Source organism: Oncorhynchus tshawytscha, linkage group LG24 (assembly GCF_018296145.1).
Source record: "Oncorhynchus tshawytscha isolate Ot180627B linkage group LG24, Otsh_v2.0, whole genome shotgun sequence".
Lineage (NCBI taxonomy): Eukaryota > Metazoa > Chordata > Actinopteri > Salmoniformes > Salmonidae > Oncorhynchus > Oncorhynchus tshawytscha.
Genome location: NC_056452.1, coordinates 13,914,493 through 13,933,314, shown reverse-complemented (window position 1 = coordinate 13,933,314; position 18,822 = coordinate 13,914,493).

The window sequence follows — 18,822 nt, the reverse complement described above, 5'->3', positions numbered from 1 at the left end:
GGTTCTTGTCTTCGGTCTCTCCTTGGCACCCAGCACATTCATAAAGTGCAAGGACACTGTCCTGGCACCACTCATGTCCCGAGGATTGTTGATCCTCAATTACCTGAATGATTGGCCAATTTGTGCCACGACCAGGACCCAGGTCCTGTCAGACAGAGACATGCTCCTGACCCACATCTGCGGTTGTATCAAGAAGAGTCGCCTGATGCCCACCCAGAGGGTGGTCTTTATTGGCATGGAACTGGACTCAATCCTCATGAGAGCATGCTTGCCCACCAGAAGGGTTCAGGCGATCTTATCTTGCCCCGACCACTTTTGGCAGGGGCGGATGGTAACCTCCCTGACATGACAACGCCTGTTGGAATTGCTGACGGTGGCCTTGTTGCTAATTCCCCTGGGCCTGCTTTATCTCCAGCCTTTTCAACAGTGGTTCAACTCCCACCGGCTGCACCCGAAGCGTCACCGTCACCGCCAGCTGCGGGTGACCGCACAGTGCCTCAGGGAATTGTTGAAGTGGCGCTGTCGCTCCTCTCTCTCAGGCGGGACGGAGATGCTGAGAGTTGGTCAGCACAGACTCCTCCCAGAACGGTTGGGGTGGTGTGACCAAGGACAGGTTGGCCAGCGGCTGTTGGCTACCCCCTTGGAGGGACAGGCTCATCAATACACTAGAGCTCTGAGCTGTACTGCTGGCCCTTCTGTCTTTCCTTCCACATCTGAAGGGAAAACATGTCCTTGTGAGAATGGACAACACCACAGTGATGGCTTACATCAACCATCAGGGTGGACTGAGGTCCCCCCGCCTCCATCTTATGGCACAGGAGCTCCTTCTCTGGGCTCAGGGATGTCTAGCGTCTCTACGCGCAGTGCATGTACATGGCATCCTGAATGTAGCAGCGGATATGCTCTCGAGGGAGGGCCCGCCACCTTGTGACTGGAGCCTACAACCCCAGTTGGTGCAGCACCTGTGGGACAAGTTCGGGAGAATGCACACTGCCCCCCTGTGGTACTACATGTCGGAGCCCCAGGGCCGCTGGGATTGGATGTTCTGGCTCATGATTGGCCAGGGCTGGAGCTTCATGCATTCCCACCTTGTCCCATGATCCAGGCTGTGCTGGACAGGACCAAGATGGCGGAGCATCGTCTAAAGCTGGTGGCCCCATACTGGCCCAGACCACCCTGGTTCAGCTTTCTCCTGTCCCTGTTGTCTCAGGTCGGGGGGACTCTGTGGCATCCAAGACCACACCGCCTCAGTCTGTGGGCTTGGCCCCTGAATGGCACCAATGGTCCATGTTAGGACTACAGGAGGGTGTAATGTACACCATGCAGAGCACAAGGACACCGGATACAACCGCGGCATGCCAGTTGCGCTGGCGATTGTTCTGCTCTTGGTGCACTGGTATTGAGGTTGTGCCCAAGTCATGCGGGGTGCAGTATGTCCTTCAATACTTGCAGTCTCTACACTGAGGGTATTTGGAAGCTATATTTGCCCTGCCATGTGGGGTGCGTGAACAGGCAAGTGGGGCGCCATCCCTTGGTCTCTAGGTTTATGAAGGGGGTTCGTTGCCTGCGTCCAGCTAGGACCCGCTGAATGGTGAGCTGGGATCTGGATGTGATCTTGGCAGCTTTGGCAAAGCCGCCTTTCGAACCATTGGTGTCTGCCTTCCTGAAAAACCTCTCTATGAAGGTGTCTTTCTTGATAGCGATTACTTCCATGAAGAGGGTGGGTGAGATCCATGCTCTTTCAGTAAGTTCTGAGTGCTACTGTATGGACCCTGGTGGGAGGAGTATATCTCTCTGCCCCAATCCTTCATTCCTTCCGAAGGTTATGTCAGACAGGCATGTGGTGGGGGAAGTCAGGGCCTCACCCCGGCATGCTGTGCCCTGTGCGGGAACTGGCTGCCTATGTGGTGCGGACACGGTCAGTAAGAACAACAGACCAGCTCTTTGTCTGCTATGGTGAGAGTGTCCTGGGGTCTGGGTTATCAAAGCAAAGGCTGTCTCATTGGATCTTGAACACGATTACTGACAGCATACCACCTGGCAGGCAGGCCAGTGCTGATGTCTGTGGTGGCACATTCAACACTAGGTGTGGCTATGTCCTGGGCTCTACTGAGAGGAGTGCTCCTCACTGATATCTGCGCTGCGACTAGCTGGGCTTCCTCTTGCACATTTGCTAGGTACTATCGGTTAAATGTGGCACCTCCCTCTGCGGTTGGTTCAGTGGTCCTGGGCGTCGTCTTCCCTTCCGGGGACAGTGCCAGGACCCCCCTTCCACATTGACGGCCCCTGCGTGTCGGTCCCGCGCTGGGACTTCGCCGCTGACTGGCCAGGTCCCTCTAGCACCGACTAAATCTGGTACGGGTATACTAATATATTGGAGTGATCCAATATAGTGAAGCATAACAAAGGCTATGTATGTAACCACGGTTATGTGAGCTATATGGATCACTCCAATCCTCTACGGTGCTAGAGGCACCTCAAATGATGTAGAGAACGTGTGTCGCAGCCATGGGGTCTATATATATTGGCAGATCCCAGCCATGACACAGGTGTACAAGGGAGTAAATCTGTAAATCCTCATCTCTACCGTGGAGTGATAACAATATATTGGAGTGATCCATATAGCTCACATTACCGTGAGAAAAATATGTAACCTTCGTTATATTTTGTGAACAGAACACTTAAAGCTGCAATATGTTAAAAAAAATGTATGTTCAAAAGCTCCAACAAATCACTAGTATTCATCCAATGTGATGAAACAGTAACAATAGTGTACTCCTAGCCTGCCTGAGAACCCCCTACAGTGCCTTGCGAAAGTATTATTGTGAAGAATCAACAACAAGTGGGACACAATCATGAAGTGGAATGACATTTATTGGATATTTCAAACTTTTTTAACAAATCAAAAACTGAAAAATTGGGCGTGCAAAATTATTCAGCCCCCTTAAGTTAATACTTTGTAGCGCCACCTTTTGCTGCGATTACAGCTGGTCCTTGGGGTATGTCTCTATCAGTTTTGCACATCGAGAGACTGAAATTTTTCCCATTCCTCCTTGCAAAACAGCTCGAGCTCAGTGAGGTTGGATGGAGAGCATTTGTGAACAGCAGTTTTCAGTTCTTTCCACAGATTCTCGATTGGATTCAGGTCTGGACTTTGACTTGGCCATTCTAACACCTGGATATGTTTATTTTTGAACCATTCCATTGTAGATTTTGCTTTATGTTTTGGATCATTGTCTTGTTGGAAGACAAATCTCCGTCCCAGTCTCAGGTCTTTTGCAGACTCCATCAGGTTTTCTTCCAGAATGGTCCTGTATTTGGCTCCATCCATCTTCCCATCAATTTTAACCATCTTCCCTGTCCCTGCTGAAGAAAAGCAGGCCCAAACCATGATGCTGTCACCACCATGTTTTTGGTGTTCAGGGTGATGAGCTGTGTTGCTTTTACACCAAACATAACGTTTTGCAGCCAAAAAGTTCAATTTTGGTTTCATCTGACCAGAGCACCTTCTTCCACATGTTTGGTGTGTCTCCCAGGTGGCTTGTGGCAAACTTTAAACGACACTTTTTATGGATATCTTTAAGAAATGGCTTTCTTCTTGCCACTCTTCCATAAAGGCCAGATTTGTGCAATATACGACTGATTGTTGTGCTATGGACAGAGTATCCCACCTCAGCTGTAGATCTCTGCAGTTCATCCAGAGTGATCATGGGCCTCTTGGCTGCATCTCTGATCAGTCTTCTCCTTGTATGAGCTGAAAGTTTAGAGGGACGGCCAGGTCTTGGTAGATTTGCAGTGGTCTGATACTCCTTCCATTTCAATATTATCGCTTGCACAGTGCTCCTTGGGATGTTTAAAGCTTGGGAAATCTTTTTGTATCCAAATCCGGCTTTAAACTTCTTCACAACAGTATCTCGGACCTGCCTGGTGTGTTCCTTGTTCTTCATGATGCTCTCTGCACTTTTAACGGACCTCTGAGACTATCACAGTGCAGGTGCATTTATACGGAGACTTGATTACACACAGGTGGATTGTATTTATCATCATTAGTCATTTAGGTCAACATTGGATCATTCAGAGATCCTCACTGAACTTCTGGAGAGAGTTTGCTGCACTGAAAGTAAAGGGGCTGAATAATTTTGCATGCCCAATTTTTCAGTTTTTGATTTGTTAAAACAGTTTGAAATATCCAATAAATGTTGTTCCACTTCATGATTGTGTCCCACTTGTTGTTGATTCTTCACAAAAAAATACAGTTTTATATCTTTGTGTTTGAAGCCTGAAATGTGGCAAAAGGTCGCAAAGTTCAAGGGGGCCGAATACTTTCGCAAGGCACTGTATATTCATTTTGTGGCACGCACAATGAGTGGCGTGCTTTCCGTCAGTGAGGAGGGGGTGTGATCGCTAGCTAGTAGTTTAGCCCATGGCCAACACTTGGTTAATGGCTAGTGGAGTTAGCTAGCTTACAGACATTTGCAGACGCAATGGCCTGACGACCTGACCCAGCAGCAATGATGCAGCGGTTCTCAGGCAGAAATTTGGGAAAGAACTTGAACTTTTTTCCTGCTGAAAAGGTAAGACATAGCAAGCTTGCTATGTATCTTTCTAGATATAAAGTGAAATGTTGCTATTTGGTTGTAAATATGTATGTGAGTAGTATTTTGGATTACTTGTTTTGATTGTTTTCAAGATACACGTCCAATAGTTTGTATTAGCTAGCTAACATTGGTTAGTAGCTTTTTAGCAGACTTCGACATTGGTTTGTTTCATTTTCATATAAAATGTTTCTTCACTAGTTAGCCATAACTAGCGATCTTATGTGACAACGCTACCTGACCTTATTACATTTCTGATGTTTGTGGTCTGAAAACCATGTTAATATTGGCTAGCTAGCTAGCTACTTCAGTTCATACAAGCGTACCGGCACGGAATAGCCACAAAGCCCAGTTCAGATACATATGAGAAACCACGCAACTGTTTGTTTGATCTGAACAGTCTAGTTTTAGAATGTCATTGGCTGGAGTATTCGAGATTCAACATATCAACTTTAGTCAAAGTCTTGCGACGGGACAGGTCCATTTAGCCATTCAAAGAGCAGTGCGCTAACGTTCTGTGTTCAGCAAAGCAACTAACGTAAACTCACTCGCCTTGGTCAGTACAATTGACCTTATTTTAGTGCCCAAAAAACGTAATACATCCAGATCAACTGTAATGTCAATACCATTGTAAAGCACAATTTCTCCCCTTTCCAACAGAATTCATGCCGAGACCTCCACGCTGCCCGTTTCTGCATGATTGAAGAAGACAATGAGCTCCTTCGGGTCTTTTTAAAAATGGTGGGTGGGGAAGCGAAACTAATGCGTGGTAGTGGGAAGGAGAGATGTGTGGGAAAATGCCTTTTTTTCACTCGATCTGTCCAACTTATCACCTTATCGCCTCTAAAATGTAAATAAAACACTATAAAGAGTTTATATAATGTGTCATTACATACCTATTTGAAGGTTTGTGTCGAATATGAATCGGGTTTTAGGGCGGTGCTAAAGTGATCTTCAGAAGTAAACAATGGCTTTGAGAGTGACGATCGCTTACAGTGATGATGCAAAAAATGACTAGGTATCCCCCTTACCCTGTCACTGTCCATTTCTTGTTTTTAAACGATGAGAGAAGTGCTACACCTGGTGGAGAGAGATTGTAAGACAGAAATAGTTGCTTTATGCGTGCTGTACGTTATGGCATGACACGTCACGATGTAACGGAGGGTCAGTTTTTCAAATTTTTCTCCATTACTATAGAGCCATTACCATGTCGATCAACGCTTGAATAGAAACGTAGTTCACACCCAAGATGTTGAAGTCAACACAGTCACTACAGTCCCATCATTTTTCTTTGCAGCCTCGTTTGAATGTCGCGGTTGCGCACATTTGTACGGAATGGGGTGAGTTTACATTAACTAGCAAGCCAAAGAGTGCTAGCTTGCTATTTTGCTGTACACAGTTAGCCTGGCTTGCTGACATTTCTGACAAGTCTAAAACTGTATCCTGTTTCTGGTATATGTATTTCATGACACTCGTTTTCCACAAGTGGCAACTTTGTTTTAAAATTTCATCATGAAATTAAGCAACACCGTTACCATGGAAACATTCAACTGCACATGTCATGGTCTTGATCTGAATGCCCTGTCTTTAGTCAGCTGTTGTACAACACAACATTCTAAAACTAGCTAGTTTTATCTCTAATCTAGGTCAGTAAATTTTCAACTCCTGTGCGCTCGGGGGCTTGATTGGTGACACACCCCAGCCCCAGCTAACACATTTTGAAAGAGGTGGGCCTACAACCAAACATATACATCTTATAAATAAGGGAAGTTTGTGTGTGCAACAATAACCTTGTGTGAGAAACAATCTGTCCATTTTTTTAAATCTCACATATAGTCATCATTATCAGTGAATTTACTGATGACGTTTGTATTTAAAGTTTTGCAAAAGGTGGTTTAAGATATGCAAGCGGTACTGAGGGAAGACAATCATCAGATGTTCTGCTAATGTATTTGACCATTGCTATAGATACTTTTCAACACAGATCCAAAAATTGCTTGGAAAAAACTGTAATGGGTTTTATTCACAGGGACCGTGGCGTGGGTGTCAAGGGAGAGGCCGGGGCAGTGGTGACACACTCACCCTAGGGGCTCAGACTGCTGCTAATAGACCTATTTGAATTCAAGCCTTTCCAGTCACAGGGGGTACAGCTAGGAACATGCTGGAATCTGAAGAAAATGACACTTTTCAAATGTTATTCTGGTTGAGTTTCTTTACTTAACAAAATAGCCAAATATTAAGAACACATTCAATCTTTTTTTCTTGTAATATTCTGCCATGTTTGGTTCCCAGCACCATCAAACTTCTATATGCGTAAGGGGAATGAGTAGAATGGACCAAAAGCAGACTTTGCTATGTTTCATAGGTGTCAATTGAAACAGGCACCAGCTGCCCAGGGGGCCCTCACTGACTGAATTGTGATGCACAAGTGTTAAAAACAGCTGTATATGGCCTATATATTTCATTTTTAACAGCATTTTGAAACGCACCCCCAAACTGCTAAAGCTGCCCCTGGAATAGACATTGCAAGTTCAAACAAACATTTATATTTGAGAGTATATTTGTAACCCTTACGATTACTCTTGATACATTAACCATGAATAAGTCCTTTAGGTCCGAGCTTTTCAGAGTGGCATGTGTATGACATATCTGAAATTAAAGTGACCCTTGACTCATTAGTCTCAGTTACAAAAGAGCTTATCTTCTCCCATGTCGTGCACGTGCACCCTTACCATGCTGCAACACAAATCCATGTTACAACATTGCTTGAACTTTGAAGGAGCATGACAGCTATTATTAACATTTTGTGATGATAGCCATTTTGAATCTCTGTGTGCTACCTATCATGCACAGAACCTCACTGACTATGTCTTGCAGTTACCATCATAGAGGGCTGTTTTCATGTGATACCGTATGTATCCATTATTACTATCCACCAGTAATCCAACATATGGCAGCTTCACCCATACATGTGACACTGACATCCCAAAACCCCCCAAAGCCTCTCATCGACACAACCAAACCGCATTACATAACTCCATGAGCTGATTCTTCTCCAGACCCTGTGATCCCAGTGTCACTCGCTCACTGAGCTCACCACAACCCAAGCCAGCTACGCTAATCCTACATCTGTCACTCACTGGAGGTTGACTTAATCACTTCAATTTCAATTATTTACAAGAGTAGGTGTATAGGGCTCTGATGCAAAGCACGGCAGATTATTTATCACAAGACAAAAAGTTGTTAATGTACATAGCTTGACATAGCTTGCCTAACTAGGAGCGAACGTCTCAACTCGGCTGTCACGTTAACCCCACTGCCATAAGCGGAGGCTCCTCAGAGGAGGAAGGGGAGGACCATCCTTCTTAGTGAATTTTAGAAAAATACCAAATTTATAAAACAGAAAAAAGTTAACAGTTTTAGATAAAACTATACTAAATATATTCACATGTTACCAAATACCTAATTAAAACTTTTGTGATGGTCTATAGTAGTCTCAACAGCACCCTCTAGGGTATCACCGTGGTGTAACCGGAGGACAGCTATTTTCCATTCTCTGGCTACATTGATTTTATAAGAAAACCTCACCCACTTTTCATAGACCTATATAGTAATTATGTCGACTTTTGGAGGATGTCCTCCAACCAATCAAAGCTTTTGCAGTATGAGCTGACATGTTGTCCATCCGATCAAAGAATCAGAGAATGAACCTAGTACTACGCATGTGTGATTTAGAAACTTGGTGAGTTGATGACATTGTTGGATAAATTGAGATAGTAATATGGATAGCTGAGGATTTTAGGATATTATTCTATTCAAATTTGTTTGTTCAAACTACAGGAGTTGGAGGAGGTAGATTTATATATATTTTTCTTGGTTTTAGAGCTTTATTTAAAATGAGATCAATTTATTTAAATTTGTCTCACTAATTTTAGTAGCTAGCAGAGTGTAGCTTTCTCTGCCAGAATAGCTAGCTAACACTAACGACAATTTTGTTAAGGAACCCCTTACATAGTCTACATCAGATTCAAGCTTCTGGGAAAAAGCTGCATTAATCATGTACTGGAAGAAGTTCTGCGTATTCAAACTGCGCAACACAATGGCAAGGTAAGAAGAAACAGGGATGTCTCAAGCAGCTCATCAACACTACTGCATTTTCGGGCATGTAAGAGTTGGCTTTTACGGGAGGGAAAGTTAAGCTAACACTTGGCCACTACAAGGAGCTTGCAGAGGTAATTACACGTTACCATGCTTTACTTGCTGAGCATATGGAAGTTTCTACTGTCTTCTCTGGGATGTCGAAATCAATTCAGAATGATTTGATGGCTTCCGTTGCATCATCCATTAAAAGTGAGATTAAAAGAGAGGTTGAATCAGTGATTCTTTTTCACATTGCAAATGGAAGATACAACAAACATCAGCTGTCGCTCGCAGTTGTCAGTCATCATCGGTTATGTGGATGATCAGGGCTTTATTCAGGAACGTTTCTCGGGAAGTCTATTTGACCTTGTGAATTTTTAGATGTCTGAGTTTAATTTTATGGAGAAATTTGTTGCCCAAATGGCAGATGGCTCTGTTGTAATAGCATGTGTCTGCTATGTTTATTTTAAGGTGATTTTAATCCTTGCTTGAACTAACTCATTATTAGTTCTTTTGTCTAACTGTATTGTTGTTGTTTTTTCCTCCCCAGGAAAATCCTGTCCTGCCCTTAGTTGAAGAGTCGAGCTCTTCTCCTACACCATTCATCGATGATGAGCCTGTCCTGCACTGAAGCCTCTGAACACCTCAACTCATGCCTCAATACCTCATTCAATCACTGCTGTGATCCCTTTCCAACCCTGTGCAGTAGCCCTCTCATTTCCATTCCCCATAGAATTTTTACAATTCATGTTAATCTTTTACTACAGTGGGCTAAATCAGGGTGACAGTGTTTCTTGGTAGTCGTAAACAAATCTACTTTGAAACAAAAGTATACACTTCACACATGGACATTTGACATGATTTTCAGAGTTACATTTTTTTAAATGTTGATTTAATTATGAAATTACAAATATTAATAACATTCCACTCATGAGGGTGCAGGAAAGGGTTCTACAATAATTTGTCTTCGATGATTTTTGAAACAACCTTTGTCGTGTCCATTTGGTCCGCGCCTATACTGTGGGTCTTCCATCCTCCTAAATGTTTCACGTCACCAGCCTCCACTCTTTAAATATATATATTTTTTCACCTTTATTTAACCAGGTAGGCCAGTTGAGGTGAAGTTCTAATTTACAACTGCGACCTGGCCAAGATAAAGCAAAGCAGTGCGACAAAAACAACAGAGTTACACATGGGATAAACAATCGTACAGTCAATAACACAATAGAAAAATATGTATACAGTGTGTGTAAATAAGTGTGAGCAAATAAGGAGGTAAGGCAATAAATAGGCCAATAGTGCCGAAGTAATTACAATTTAGCAATTTACACTGGAGTGATAGATGTGCAAGTAGAAATACTGGTGAGCAGAAAGACAAAAACAAATATGGGGATGAGGTAGTTGGTTGGTTGGATGGGCTATTTACAGATGGGCTGTGTACAGCTGCAGTGATCGGTAAGTTGCTCTGACAGCTGACGCTTAAACTTAGTGAGGGAGATATATGTCACCAGCTTCAGTGATTTTTGCAGTTTGTTCCAGTCATTGGCAGCAGAGAAGTGGAAGAAAAGGCGACCAAAGGAGGTGTTGGCTTTGGGGATGACCAGTGAAATATTGGGGATGGAAATGTCAGAGTTTTTGATGGCCTTCCTAAGCCAGGATTCAGACACGGCTAGCACATCTGGATTGGCGGAGTGTGTTAAAGCAATGAATAAAGCAAATTTAGGGAGGAGGCTTCTGATGTTAACATGCAAGAACCCAAGGCTTTTACAGTTGCAGAAGTTAACAAAATGAGAGCGCCTGGCGGGACACAGGGCCTGGGTTAATCTCTACATCACCAGAGGAACAGAGGAGGAGTAGGATGAGGGTACGGCTAAAGTCTATAAGAACTTATCGTCTCGTGCGTTGGGAACAGAGAATAAAAGGAGCAGATATCTGGGCGTGGTAGGATAGATTCAGGGCATAGTGTACAGACAAGGGTAAGGTAGGGTGCGAGTACAGTGGGGGTAAACCTAGGCATTGAGTGATGATGAGAGAGGTTGCATCTCTGAGTGCGGTCTCCGCATGTGTGGGGGGTGGGACAAAGTAGCTATCTGAGGCATGTTGAGCAAGACTAGGGGCTCTGCAGTAAAATAAAACAATGAGAGCTGCCCTAAACAACAGTATACAAGGCATATTGACATTAGAGAAAGGCATAAGCAATCACAGGTGTTGATTGGGAGAGCTAAGACAACAACGGGTAAGACGACAACGGGTAAACAGCTAGGAAAACAACGGGTATATGGCGATGAATGGGTAGAGAGGGTCAGTTAGCTACACACAGGGCCTGAGTTTGATGCTGGGGTAGACAGATAAACAAAATGAAGTGCCGTGTTAATGGACAGTACAGCAGGCATTGGCTGTGTAGCCGAGTGACCATAGGGTCCAATGAGCAGCACTAGATGAAACGGGGAACCGTTCGGTATCTCGATTACATTGAGCGAGCGGGAGACACGGCGTTCAGGGAGCTAGCAGGCCGGAGCTAGCAGATGGATCATCACCAAACATCCACGACGCAGAGCCCGGTTGAGAACACATCGGCCGAGTTATATCAGCAGACCAGTCGTGATGGATCGGCGGGCTCCGTGTCGACAAAGGGTCCAGGCCAATTGACAAGAGAAGTGTTGTAGTTGGTGTACTTCGTTTGGTAGCTGGGAAATTGGCCTAGCTCGGGGCTAACTGGTGCATGCTTCTGGACAAGGTCGTTAGCCACAATAGCTCCTCGGTAGCAACCAGCTAACTTTCGAATATCCCATGTAATGGTCCAGAGCTTGCGGCAGAAATCCGGTGATGTAGTGGAAAAAAGCAGTCCAATATGCTAAGGGCTGGTATCGCTCTGTGCAGACTGGCAGGTATTATCCGGGCTATCCAGGCTAAAGCAGCAGGAGTCTGAGCTAAAGGTAAAGACCGCTAGCAGAGGCTAACAATGACTAAATAGCTAGTAGCTAATTAGCTGGCTAGCTTCTGATGGAGGTTCCAGTTATAAGGTCTAAAAGAAATAGCTGTGTCACGCCCTGACCTTAGAGATCCTTATTATACTCTATGTTTGGTTAGGTCAGGGTGTGACTCAGGTGGGAAAGTCTATGTTTTCTATTTCTTTGTTTTTCGCCTGACAGAAATGTTCGCTTTCATTTTCACGTTTGTTATTTTGTTTGAGTGTTTTTGAATATTAAAATCATGAACACTTTTCACGCTGTGTCTTGGTTCACTTTTCATTCAACAAACGAGAGCCGTTACAAGCTGATCTGTACCACATTGGGTGAGGCAGGTTGCAGGAATGTATAGTTATTTCGAAAATGGAAAATAGACATTGAAATGTATACAAAAGAAATACGAAAAAGACAATACTTACACGGGACGATAACAAACAGGTATTTTTGCTGCGCCATCTTGGAAGTTATACCCTACACAGGATTATTATACCACAAGTGGTGTAAAACTGCATGTGCTGTGTCAACAACATAATATCATAAGAATATGTCAAAAGTACTTTTAAGGCTGGTTTCAAAGCAACAGAACTTAGGGTTACTTGCGTAACCCTGGTTCTATGAGAACATGACTGAGATGTCTCACTTATGGGATTTGCTGTAGCGGATCAGTAACTTGAAGAATCAATCACACAACACCTGTTGTGAGCCCCTAACCTCCTTATCTGTATTTTGTATTTGTATTTATTAGCGATACCCATTCTCTTCCTGTAGTCCAAACACATTAAGGCACTTACATTACACATAAAACAAAAGATACAACATTACTTCATATAACATTATTACACCACTACATATCTACAATACAAAATGTATAATACCACCATACGACAATATTACAATGTACGTGTGTGCTAACGTTTGTGTGCGTATGCGTGTCTGTACCTGTGTATGTGTCTCTTCACAGTCTCCTCTGTTCCATAATGTGAATTTTTATCTGTTTTTAAAAATCTGATTCTACTGCTTGCATCAGTTACCCGATGTGGAAAAGAGTTTTGTTTAGTCATGGCTCTATGTAGTACTGTGCGCCTTCCATAGTATGCTCTGGACTTGGGGATTGTGAAGAGACCTCTGGTGGCATGTCTTGTGGGGTATGCATGGGTGTCTGAGCCGTGTGCTAGTAGTTTATACAAACAGCTTGGTGCATTCAGAAGGCAGAGCAGTGCTTTATTATGGACAGACTTCCCCCCCATCTTAGCTACTGCTGTATCAGCATGTTTTGACCATGACAGTTTCCAATCCAGGGTTACTCCGAGCAGTTTAGTCACCTCAACTTGCTAAATTTCCACATTATTCATTACAAGTTTCAGTTGAGGTTTAGGGTATAGTGAATGATTTATCCTAAATACAATCCTTTTAGTTTTTCAAATATTTAGGAATAACTTATTCCATGCCACTACCCTGAAACTAACAGCAGCTCTTTAACTTCTTGGTGACAGGGGACAGTATTTTCACGTCCGGATGAAATGCATGCCCAAATTCAACTGCCTGCTACTCATCCCCAGAAGATAAGATATGCATATTATTATTAGATTTGGATAGAAACACCCTGAAGTTTCTAAAACTGTTCGAATCATGTCTGTGAGTATAACAGAACTTATTTAGCAGGCAAAACCCAGAGGACAAACCATTCAGATATTTTGTTTTGAGGTCACTCTCTTTTCAATGAGTTTTCATTTGGGAATCCAGATTTCTAAGGGACCTTGTTGCAGTTCTTATCGCTTCCACTGGATGTCAACAGTCTTTAGAAATGGTTTGAGGTTATTCCTTTGTGTAATGAAGAAGTACGGCCATCTTGAACGAGGGTCACTTGAAGTGTACTGTTAGATAGAGGCGCGTAACCAGAAAGCATGCTTCAGTTTGTTTTCTTCCTGTATTGAACACAGATCATCCCGTTTTCAATTTGATCAATTATTTATTTAAAAAAATGCCTAAAGTTGTATTACAAAAGAAGTTTGAAATGTTTTGGCAAAGTTTACAGGTAACGTTTGAGATATTTTGTAGTCACATTGAGCAAGTGTTTTTCTGGATCAAACGCGCCAAATAAATGGACATTTTGGATATATATATTGACAGAATTAATCGAACAAAAGGACCATTTGTGATGTTTATGGGACATATTGGAGTGCCAACAAAAGAAGCTCGTCAAAGGTAAGGCATGAATTATATTTTTATTTCTGCGTTTTTGTGTCGTGCCTGCAGGGTTGAAATATGGGTTCTCTCTTTGTTTATGAAGGTGCTATCCTCAGATAATAGCATCGTTTTCTTTCGCCGAAAAAGCCTTTTTGAAATCTGACATGTTGGCTGGATTCACAACAAGTGTAGCTTTAATTTGCTATCTTGCATGTGTGATTTAATGAAAGTTTGATTTTTATAGTAATTTATTTGAATTTGGCACTCTGCATTTTTCCTGGCTTTTGGCCAGGTGGGACGCTAGCGTCCCACATATCCCAGGGAGGTTAAGTGTTTCAGTCATTTCAGTCACTGTAGTAGCTGTGTATAGTGTTGAGTCATCCGCATACATAGACACACTGGCTTTACTCAAAGCCAGTGAGTGGCATGTCGTTAGTAAAGACTGAAAAAAGTGAGGGGCCTAGACAGCTGCCCTGGGGAATTCCTGATTCTTGAAAATAAAAGAGAGCCGCACACTCTAGGAGCTCAGATGCAAAAATGTTTGCATCTGAGCTCCTAGAGTGTGCGGCTCTCTTTTATTTTCAAGTTTTCTACTCCGCTAGCCAGCACCTCGTCTTAATAGGTGTGTGTTTCTTTTTCTTTTAGAATTCCTGATTCTACCTGGATTATGTTGGAGAGGCTTCCATTAAAGAACACCCTCTATGTTCTGTTAGGTAACCTTTTATCCACAATATAGCAGGGGGTGTAAAGCCATAACACACACGTTATTCCAGGAGCAGACTATGATTGATAATGTCAAAAACCACACTTAAATCTAACAAAACAGCCCCCACAATCTTTTTTATCATATATTTCTCTCAGCCAATCCTCAATCATTTGCTTGTTGAATGTCCTTCCTTATAGGTGTGCTGAAAGTCTGTTGTCAATTTGTTTGCTATAAAATAGCATTGTATACTGGTCAAATAATTTTCTCAAAAAGTTTACTAAGGGTTGGTAACAGGCTGATTTGGTGGCTTCTTGAGCCGGTAAAGGGGGCTTTACTATTCTTAGGTAGCGGAATTACTTTTGCATCCGTCCATGCCAGAGGGCACACACTTTCTAGTAGGCTTAAATATATGGCAAATAGGAGTGGCAATATCGTCCTCTATTATCCTCAGCAATTTTCCATCCAAGTTGTCAGACCCCAGTGGCTTGTCATTGTTGATGGACAACAACAATTGTTTCACCTCTTCCACACTCACTTTACAGAATTCAAAATGGCAATGCTTGCCTTTCATAATTTGGTCAGATATACTTGGATGTGTAGTGTCAGCGTTTGTTGCTGACATATCATGCCTAAGTTTGCAAATCTTGCAAGTGAAAAAGCCATTCAAGTTGTTGGCAATATCAGTGGGCTTTGTGATGAATGACCAATCTGATTCAATGAATGAGGGAGCTGAGTTTGCCTTTTTGTCCAAAATTTAATTTAAGGTGCTCCAAATATTTTTAGCGTTTCTTTGCTTCATAGTTTTGTTTCCAATTATTTTTATTCAGTTTTGTCAAATTATTTCTCAATTTGCGGTATGTTTGCCAGTTGGTTGTGCTGCCAGACTTATTTGCCATACCTTTTGCCTTATCCCTCTCAACCACACAATTTTTCAATTCCTCATCAATCCAAGGGGATTTAACCATTTTTACAGTCGTTTTCGTAATGGGTGCATGCTTATTAGTAACTGGAATAAGCAATTTCATAAATGTGTCAAGTGCTGCGTCTGGTTGCTCTTCACACCACAGACCAGCAAATATTATTTACATAATCAACATAAGAATCCCTACAAAACTGATTGTATGACTTCTTATACACTATATTAGGCCCAACCTTTGGAACTTTGGTTTTCATAGATATGGCTACTATATTGTGATCACTACATCCGATGGATTTGGATACTTCTTTAAAGCTAATTTCTGCAGCATTAGGAAAGATGTGATCAATACATTGATGATTTCATTCCTGTGCTGTTTGTAACTACCCTGGTAGGTTGACTGATAACCTGAACCAGTTTGCATGCACTGTTTACAGTTTGACATTTTCTCTTGAGTGGGCAGCTTGATGAAAGCCAGTCAATATTCAAATCACCCAGAAAATCTACCTCTCTGTTGATGTCAGATACATTATCAAGAATTTCACAGATATTAACCAGATACTGATTGTTAGCACTTGGTGGTCTATAGCAGCTTCCCACAAAAATGGGCTTTCGGTGAGGCATATGAACCTGTAGCTATTATATATATATATATATTACTTCAACAGTGTTTCACATGAGATCCTCTCTAAGCTACAGGAATGTGGTTCTGAATATAGACGGCAACACCGCCACGATTGGCATTTCTGTCTTTTCTGTAGATGTTATAACCATGTGTTGCTACCACTGTATCATCAAAGGTATTATCAGAGATAGTCAGAATATGAATGTCATCTGTTACTAGTAAGTTATTGACTTCATGAACCTTGTTTCAAAAGGCTGCATATGTTAATGTAGGCTATTTTTATCACTTTTCTGGGATGTTTTTTATTGCTTTACTGGGAAGCGTATCAGAAGTAGACATGCTCATGTTATTTATATTTGAGCTGAAAGTACATGGTGAGCTGCACATAGTGGACTTCCTACACTGTCTCAGTGCTAACAGTATAACTTTGGTTCATAGGCACATGATTACTGCATACAATAGCTGTAGGATCAACAGAGGCAGTTAGGGGGACATAAATTAAGTTATTTACATTGTGTCTGCCAACAACCCTTGGATAATTTACATTTTCTGCAGCATTATGACAACTCAGTGACACAATGGTAGGGATTAACTGACCTGGTCTTGGGTCATTGATAAATCATTATCTCAACGAAGCCTTGAAATGCTTTGACAGAGTCCAGGAGACAAGATGATTTGGATGGTAGGGCATCTTCTGTTTCCAGAAGGTGTCAAAGTTATATATAAAAGTGATTCCAACAGAGCTACTGCAATCTTTTAGCCAGATGTGTAATGCCAGTAGCCTGCTGAATCTTTCACGCCTGCGGCCCAACCATGGTAACGGACCTGAAATATTTTTGCCACTTTTTGGAATCTTTCTGTGCTAGAATCAGTTCTTTAAAATTGCCCGTTCTCTGGTCATTCTCAAGTATGCCATTCTTCATTGTGCTCTTGCTAACATGGAAATGCGGTGAGACATCTCACTCATATTCTCCTAGAACTGGGCTTTTGCAAGTAACCCTAAGTTCTATTTCTAATACTCGTTTCGATGTCTCACTTATGGGATATGGCCAATTCCCATATCGCAGACATGCTCTCCGAAGTCAGTGTAGTCCCAACAGCATCACACCTCAGAGGCACTGAGAACAGTATGCACCAACGAAGATGCAGTGACATCCAGTCGGTAGAACCTCATAGGGAGTGGCCCAACATGCCGAATTGCAAATGTGTCGCAATAAGATGCCTTTGAACTAGAGGTCGACCGATTTATGATTTTTCAACGCCAATACCGATTATTGGAGGACCAAAAAAGCTGATACCGATTAATCGGACGATTTTTATTTTTTTATATATATATATATATATATATATATATATATATATATATATATATATATATATATATATATATATATATATTTGTAATAATGACAATTACAACAATACTGAATGAACAATGAACACTTTTATTTTAACTTAATATAATACATCAATAAAATCAATTTAGTCTCAAGTAAATAATGAAACATGTTCAATTTGGTTTAAATAATGCAAAAACAAAGTGTTGCAGAAGAAAGTAAAAGTGCAATATGTGCCATGTAAAAAAGCTAACGTTTTAGTTCCTTGCTCAGAACCTGATAACATATAAAAGCTGGTGGTTCCTTTTAACATGAGTCTTCAATATTCCCAGGTAAGAAGTGTTAGGTTGTAGTTATTATAGGACTATTTCTCTCTATACCATTTGTATTTCATATACCTTTGACTATTGCATGTTCTAATAGGTACTTTAGTATTGCCAGCCTAATCTCAGGAGTTGATAGGCTTGAAGTCATAAACAGTGCAATGCTTGAAGCATTGTGAAGAGCTGCTGGCAAACGCAATAAAGTGCTGTTTGAATGAATGCTTACGAGCCTGCTGCTGCCTACCACCGCTCAGTCAGACTGCTCTATCAAATCATAGACTTAATTGTAATATAATAACACATAGAAATACGAGCATTAGTTTACGGATTTGACCATATTAATGATCTATCATTTCGAAAACAAAACGTTTATTCTTTCAGTGAAATACGGAACCGTTCCGTATTTTATCTAACGGGTGGCATCCATAAGTCTAAATATTGCTGTTACATTGCACAACCTTCAATGTTAAGTCATAATTACGTAAAATTCTGGCAAATTAGTTCGCAACGAGCCAGGCGGCCCAAACTGTTGCATATACCCTGACTCTGCGTGCAATGAACGCAAGAGAAGTGACACAATTTCCCTAGTTTAATATTGCCTGCTAACATGAATTTCTTTGAACTAAATATGCAGGTTAAAAAATATATACTTCTGTGTATTGATTTTAAGAAAGGCATTGATGTTTATGGTTAGGTACATTCGTGCAACGATTGTGCTTTTTTCGCAAATGCGCTTTTGTTAAATCATCCCCTGTTTGGCGAAGTTGGCTTTCTTTGTTAGGAAGAAATAGTCTTCACACAGTTTGCAACGAGCCAGGCGGCCTAAACTGCTGCATATACCCTGACTCTGTTGCACAGAATGCAAGAGAAGTGTCACAATTTCCCTAGTTAAAATAAATTAATGTTAGCATGCAATATTAACTAAATATGCAGGTTTAAAAATCTATACTTGTGTTTTGATTTTAAGAAAGGCGTTAATGTTTATGGTTAGGTACACATTGGTGCAACAACAGTGCTTTTTTTC